The sequence below is a fragment of the Chiloscyllium plagiosum genome, chromosome 24 (genome assembly GCF_004010195.1).
Source record: "Chiloscyllium plagiosum isolate BGI_BamShark_2017 chromosome 24, ASM401019v2, whole genome shotgun sequence".
Taxonomy (NCBI): Eukaryota; Metazoa; Chordata; class Chondrichthyes; order Orectolobiformes; family Hemiscylliidae; genus Chiloscyllium; species Chiloscyllium plagiosum.
This window is the reverse complement of record NC_057733.1, coordinates 14,512,268-14,520,656: the sequence shown is the minus strand read 5'-3', so window position 1 is coordinate 14,520,656 and position 8,389 is coordinate 14,512,268.

The window sequence follows — 8,389 nt, the reverse complement described above, 5'->3', positions numbered from 1 at the left end:
CTTTTATCTTAGCCTGCTGGACACACTTTCCTCATTCCTGAAGAAGGGCTTATGCCCGAAACGTCGATTCTCCTGTTCCTTGGATGCTGCCTGACCTGCTGCGCTTTTCCAGCAACACATTTTCAGCTAGTGATAATACCACTAGGCCATCATCTCCTCTAATCCCCAGCATCCTGGCCCCCTTGTTGGAGAAATCCAGGACCACTCCTGCAAGGATGCAGAGATATTTATGTCTTGCCAATCAAGTAATTGTCATTCGTATCCAGTGCAAATCTCACCCCGATGTCAATGGCATTAATTGCAGAGCACACTACTTTCTAACCATTGGACAGGATGCTTTCTCTTTTATTTCGGTCTTGCAGCTACGAACAGGATCTCATGACTCCTGCAGAGAAATGGTCTGTTCCACCAGAAACCACCTCCTCAACCTCTGAGGCTGCAACCCCACCTGCCCAGATACTGACACCTCAGTGGGAACATAAGCCTCTGACAGGCTGGGTGCTCAATCTAGTGAGCAGCCCATTGCAACAACTCCAGAACTGATGGAAGAAGCAATCCTCCATTCTGTAGACACCCAGATGACTGTCAGAGAGCAGGCATTTTCTCAGCCTTAGGCAACAGAGGACCCAGAGGTGTTGGCAATCAGGAACTTCACTCACATGCACAGGGAGGAATAGAAGGAGCAGGTAGGTATGGAGAACAATGGCCCTTAATGCACACACTTTTCTTGTGGCTTCCCTCATTTTCTCCGCTCTGCATCTCCAAGCCAACACTGGGACAACTAAAATGCTGTCAGTTTGAATAACATGAAAATATGAGGTGACATGAAAGCTGCTATTCTCCTGTGTATATGTGCACATGTCTATGAGTCTACGAGCATATCTTATGCAGTAATGTTATTTTCAAAGAGTGTGTAATCTGTTAAGAAATGAATATGACAAGAGTGAGAGCAGTAGGTTGCAGTTTGAAGAATGCACTGCTGTTGTATAGCCAAGCTCAGTAATAAATGAAGCCGTTTGGTTGAGTGTTTTACTTGGCACAACAGTGCAATTATCACAGATTGAGATGAAACAGTTTATGACAGGTTATTTGGCTGGGCTACTTGGTGAGGGACATTTCTTTGGATGGATAGCCTTTACACTTGCCCTCAAATCTCATTTGAAAGCAGGTTCTGTGGTTACTGGAGGCTGAATTAACTCTTCAAATGACCTCTTCCTCAGCTTACACACAGCTCTATTTTGGAAATTACATTAAATGGAACATGAATAGGCTGTTCAGTCCAACCAGGCTATGCTGAAGCTGATATTCCCAACTTCATCCAAACCTATTAATGTATCTAAGTATTTGTTTCTCCTCATGAAGCTTCCTCTTTAAGACATCTATACTATTCATGCCAACTAATTTAAGTAGTAGAAGTTCCACATTCTCACTCCTCTCTAGGTAAAGATGTTTCTCTGGACTTTTCTATTGCAGTCACATGATAATGTGATACTTGTGCCTCTTAGTTTTGGAGTCTCCAGAAGTAGAAACATCTCTCTGCAGCTGAGATGGTTCTCTCTGTGCTGTCACGTAGCAATTTGTTGATTACTGCCTTCCAGTGTCCTGGATGAGTGCAGCTCTAACAACACTCAAGTAGCTCGATGTCATCTGAATTAAAATATTTTACTTGGACACCTGAAACATTCACTCCTTCCACCACTATCCACAATGGTGGCTGTATACCATCACCATAATAACTCACTGAGTCTTTTTAGGCAGTACTTTCCAAACCTATGAGCTCTACCACCTAGAGAGACAAGTTAAGCAGACCCATAGGAATAGTTCTGCATGTTGCTCTGCAGCCCACACACTATCCTGAAACTACATTTCCATTTCTTCACTGATGTTGAGTGAAAAATACTGGAATTTCTCCCGAGAGGCTGCTACCATTCAAAATGGGTTAGAAACAAATGCTGGTCCAGTTAACAATGCACGCAGCTCTCAAAAAAAATTAAATAAGTTATCTTACTCCAATGGCCCATCACAGGTTTGATGGCATTTGCTTCACATGACAAGTTATTCTAATCCTCATTCCGCTCCACATTAAAAAAATTGCTGCAAACGTTTAAATATTTGCAACAGCGTTCCCAAATTCAGCCAAAATGTGATTGAGGTTCCAGCCAGTACCCAGTTTTACAGCAGGAACTGCTCATGGATATGCAGTTCAGTTTGCCCTGGAACTTCAGGGACAAATGAAAAGGCTTGAAAGGTCAGTTGGAAGTCCCGTTATGCTCCATTAATGCTTCATTTCCTGTATTCATTAACCTGAAGTGAGTCTTCTGTAAGACCATAAGATGTTTAAGCAAAAGTAGGCCATTCAGACTCTGCTCAGCCAGTCAATCAGATCATGGCTGATCTCATCATCTCAACTCAACTTTCCTGATCAAACTTTTGTCCATCTCAGCCTTGAACATACGTAATGACCCAATCTCAACTACCCTCTGCAGTAAAGAATTCCACAGATTCACCCTCTGAGAGAAGAAGTTCCTCCTTATCTCTGTCTGAAATGTGTAACCCATTATTCTGAGATGATATCCTCTGGTTCTAGACTCTCCCACAAGAGGAAAGAACTTTCCACATCTACTCTGTCAAATCCCCTGAGAACTTTGTATGTTGTAATAAGATGCCCTTGCATTTTTCTGTGTTCCAAGAGCACAGGCCCAATCTGTTCAACATTTCCTCATAAGACAGTCCATCCATATCTGGTATCAGCCGACTGAATCTTTTCTAAGTTGCTTCCAATGCTGATATAGCTTCCCTCAGATAAATGATCCAAAACTGTTCACAGCAGTCCAGCTGTGTTTTGACGAGTGCCTTCTATAATTTGAGCACTACCTCGTCACATTTATATTCCATTCCATTTGAAATAAAGGCCAATATTCCAAATTCTTTCCTTAATACCTACTGACTTTTTTTGTGATTTGTGTTTGAGGACTCTCAATTCCTCTGTTCTGTAGCTTTCTGCAGTCTTTTTCCATTTAAATAATATTCAGCTCCTCTCTTCCTCCTGCATTATTGCATAACATTGTATTCCATCTGACAAGTTTTTGCCCACTTGTTAAATGTGTCTATATCCATCTGCAGATGGTTTGTGTCACCTTCACCATTGCTTTGGCACCAATTGTCATCTACGAACTTGACTGTAGTGCATTCATTTTCCTCATCCAAGTCATTAATACATATTGTAAATAATCATGGCCACACATTGATCCCTGTGGTGCACCACTAGTTACAGATTTCCATCCTGAAAATGCCCCTCTTATCCCAAGTTTATATCTTGTATTAGTTAGTCAATAGTCTATCTATGCTAATGTACTATTGCCAATACCATGAGCTTATTAACTAGCCCAATGCATGATATGCATTCTGAAAATCCAAATATATTACATCAATAGCTTCCCCTTTATCGATTGTACTTCTTATCTCCTTAAAGAATTCAAGTAAATTTGCCAGGCATGGTTTCCCCATCATTAGGCCAGTGATCATATTATGCAATTTTAAATTCTCTGCTCTACATTCTTAATAATGGATTCTAATATAATCTCAATGACAGATGTTAAGCTAACTGGTCTATAGTTATCTGCTCTTTTTAAAGTCACTGAGTCATGGAGACGTATAGCATGGAAACAGACCCTCCGGTCCAACTCGTCCATGCCGACCAGATATCCCAACCCAATCTAGTCCCACCTGCCAGCACCTGGCTCTATCCCTCCAAACCCTTCCTATTCATATACCCATCCAGATGCCTGTTAAATGTTGCAATTGTACTAGCCTCCACCACTTCTTCTGGCAACTCATTCCATGCACGTACCACCCTCTGAGTGAAAAAGTTGCCTCTTAGGTCTTTTTTATATCTTTCCCCTCTCACCCTAAACCTATGTCCTCTAGCTCTGGACTCCCTACCCCAGGGAAAAGACTTTGCCTATTTATCCTATCCATGCCCCTCATGATTTTATAAACCTCTATAAGATCACCCCTCAGCCTCCGACGCTCCACAGAAAACAACCCCAGCCTGTTCAGCCTCTCCCGATAGCTCAAATCTCCAACCCTGCTAACATCCTTGTAAATCTTTTCTGAACCTTTTCAGGTTTCACAACAATTTTCCGATAGGAAGGAGACCAGAATTGCACATAATATTCCAACAGTGGCCAAACGAATGTCCTGTACAGCCTCAACATGACCTCCCAACTTCTGTACTCAATACTCTGACCAATAAAGTATACCAAACACCTTCTTCACTATCCTATCTACCTGTGACTCCACTTTCAAGGAGCTATGAACCTGCACTCCAAGGTCTCTTTGTTCAGCAACACTTCCTAGGACTGTACACTAAGTGTACAAGTCCTGCCAAGATTTGCTTTCCCAAAATGCAGCACCTCACATTTATCTAAATTAAACTCCATCTGCTATTCCTCAGCCCATTTGCCCATCTGACCAAAATCCCATTGTAATCTGAGGTAACCTTCTTCGCTATCCACTACACCTCCAATTTTGGTGTCATCAGCAAACTTACTAACTATACCTCTTATGCTCACATCAAAATCATTTATATAAATGATGAAAAGTAGTGGACCCAACACTGATTTGACAGCTCGTTTTGACAAAAATTTCTTTAAAAGAATCCAAAGAGAGTTTTTGAGGATATATAAATTCCTATAGCTAATAACTCTTGGTTAAATGTTGAATTGGTTGAATTACGCCTAGCAAGTTCAGTCATACTGTGCAGTTACAAGCAGTATTAATTCTCTAAGAATTTAAATTTTACATTCAGATGCTTTGGTGAAAGCTTTTACGTTATGCACGTGTGAATAGACATTTGTTGACCAGGCTTTCGCTATGAATTGGGTTATTTTTAAAATCTGTGTGGCTCATGTTTTCTGCCCATGCATGTTTGAAATGTTTGCTCCATGACAAAATGGAACTTAACACATTCTTTTGAAGCAATTGCATTTCTAATTGTAACTGAACTGTGTGATAAACAACCGTTAAAGCAGAAAATGGCATGTTACCTTGCTTCCAATTACACGTTTCGCAAAACAAGATTAATTTTTGATATTGCTAACAGTGGCAGTTCTTGTGGGTCATCTACAAAGGCCACATCTATCCATTCCTGTTTATTCTGTGCACGATACGGTATTCCTTTCAGATTATTAGAGACATTTTAAACTGTTTTGATTTCATTTAGTCATTGCTTTCTGTAATGGAACAATCAATTATGGCACTGCTGTGGGTCAGTGATTTGAGTAAGTGTTTCGAGACTAAATTTATGGAGATCAATATTTAATGCAAATACACAATGCATGTTAGCATGCTTTATTTTGATTAGTTTGATGCTTCGATGTGATGGAGTGCAGACAGTTTTATGTAATGGAGCAGTAGAACATGACATCGGTTATAAACTGAATTACAGAGTGTGGGGTTGGTTTCAACAGAGACAAGTTGCGCAGGATAATGGAATGGGTCAAGTGTGGTGTAGCAGTGATAGGGTTGGAGGGGAATGGATCTATTTGCGAAAAGGGAAGCACAAATTCAAATTTGAATCCAGATGTGGGATGTCCCCATATACTTTTACTCCTTGGCCCTCCTCACAAGTCAGCCTGATGGACAACTAAAATAGAAATTACCAGAGAAACTCAGCAGATCTGGCAGCATCTCTGGGGAGAAAGCAGAGTTAACGTTTCGAGTCCAGTGATACTTTACCAGAACTAGACTTGAAATGTTGTCTCTGTTGTCTTCCCTCAGATGATGCTGCTGAGTTTCTCCAGCAATTTATCCAGTAACTGCTCTGCCCAGGACCATAAAGGAACTACAGAAAGTTGTGTAAAGAGCCCAGACCATCACAAAAACCAATCATGGACTCCATTGCTCATTGCCACAGAAAGCTGCCAACATCATCATCCCGGTAAAGCTCTCTTTCAACCTCTTCCATCAGGCAGAAGACACAGAAGCTAAAACACACGTACCAACAGGTTCAAGAACAGCTTCTTCCCTGCCATTATTACACGGCTGAATAGACCTGTCAAATTTCAAATCTAATGTTGATTTTGCTTTCGTGCACTTCCTGTGCAGTCGTAACCTTGGATACCTCACTCTGTCTAAAAACCCTGTGATCTGTATGTCCTTGTATGTTATGATCTGCCTGTGCTGAACACAAAACAAAACTTTTCACTGTACTTAGGTACATGTGGCAACAATAAATCAAATAAACTTCTGTTTTTGTTTCTAATCTTTGTTTCTAATCCACAGTTCTTTGTTTAATTTTAGCCAATTAATAAGCTGTCTTCCAGTTGGCACCAGGTCACATGAGCAGGTAGATCTGATATCCTTGTCATAAGGTCAGGATTAATAAAGGTCCAAAGCTGAGGGGGCTCCTCTTCCCAATATCTAGGGTGTTTGTACGGAAAAAGGTGATTGAAGGCCAGAGGGGGGAGGCACTTGAGTTCCTCCTTGTCCCTAAACACTACTGTAAAGACTCTTTCCATCTCCTCAAATCTGTCCTGGCCTCCCTTTAGCTGTCAGATTTCCTGCAGGAAAGGCAGGTTAAACCTGAAGCTTACAGCCTCATTAAAATATTTAATCGTTAAATTGCCAATAACTCCCTTCCTGGAAGAGAAGCGGTTTGCCCAGTAGTTCAAGACCTGAACTAATTCCAACCACCCCTGTATTTTGAGTATTATGGTTGAGTCCAGTGAGTGGGAATGAAGCACTTTCCTAGATGAGGGGTAGATAGCAGAACAGATCTTCCCAGATGGATCATGTCGATATCCCAGCAGCTAGTTACAAATCAGCAGCTGCACAGGCCTGGAAACATGCCCATAATTTCCCCACTGCCTCAGACATTTTGGCCCAGCAATGGTATACAGGATCTAAAGCTGCAAGTAAATGATTGAAGAAACGTTGCCTATATTTTGTCTATCTGTCTTTGCCATCATTTTACAACATGTTTTGTGATGTCCAAGTAACTTGTTAATCCTCTTTGGGCAGACACTACTTTAAGAGAAGTAACCGATCTCTGCAATGCCTTGCCTCCTCTGATGGTTGATTCTGGTCAAAATATGATGAGTTTTAAATGCTATACACTTATTGACCTGAGGATGAATGGCTTGCTTGAAATGCTCATTAAATCTGGTGAAGCTCCCTCATTGGAAAATGTCCACGTTTCCTTGTCTGTCTCAGGCTTTTCACTTACACTGGGGAGTAGCTGAGTCAGAGATGTTCCTTAAAGCACAAATTTAAACTGTGGAAGGTAACTTCATCTTGTATCAATGGCATTTGGATAGTGGGACTCTCAGTTTTGTCTGTTGAGTCTCGGATTTTATTTTATTATCAGATCCCAACCATTTAGCCATCAGCTATTGGCTTGAGTTCAAAGAGGTTTGATTGTGCAGAATAAGGTTCATTTACTCTGAGTTCTGCTATGATTAATGTAGGAATGTGCTTGCACAGAAACCAGTTGATGGCACTCTGCTAAATTTGCAGTCTTATGGAATCAATCAATTGCACATTTCTTAAAAAAAACACCAATAACCAGATTTTTAAAAAATCTAAAATCATCAATTTAATCTACTCAGTAAAACATAAATGTGTTCTAAATACACTTATTTTTGAAGATATTTTCCATTCAGACAACTAAGCATTTTAGATAGTTTGTTTCTAGAGATTTGACCAGTGTCAGGAAAACATCATTTCATTTGAAGTACAGATTAACCATTGAGCTGATTGTACAACGCTAGGAAAATTACAAATTTGTTCTCGTGCCTTGGGATTGTGGTGTCAAATTACGTGCAGACCATAACAAAAAAGTTGTCGGAGGGTAACATCCATTCGTTTTATGTCCAAACCTAGAACATGCCTTTTCCATTTTGTAGAGGTGAGAGGAATTGGCCACTCTTTGGATATCTGGGGTCACAGATGCACCTGCCCATATAAAACTACAGCTGCCTGCAGTCAAAGTGGTACGGTGGCTCAGTGGTTTGCACTGCTGCTTCTCAGTATGATGGACCTGGGTTTGAATCCACCAATGGGCAACTGTGGGAGTCTGCACATTCTCCCTATGTCCATAGAACATAGAACATAGAAAAATACAGCGCAGTACAGGCCCTTTGGCCCTCGATGTTGCGCCGATCCAAGCCCACCTAACCTACACTAGCCCACTATTCTCCATATGCCTATCCAATGCCCGTTTAAATGCCCATAAAGAGGGAGAGTCCACCACTGCTACTGGCAGGGCATTCCATGAACTCACTACTCGCTGAGTAAAGAATCTACCCCTAACATCTGTCCTATACCTACCACCCCTTAATTTAAAACTATGCCCCCTCGTAATAGCTGACTCCATACATAGAAAAAG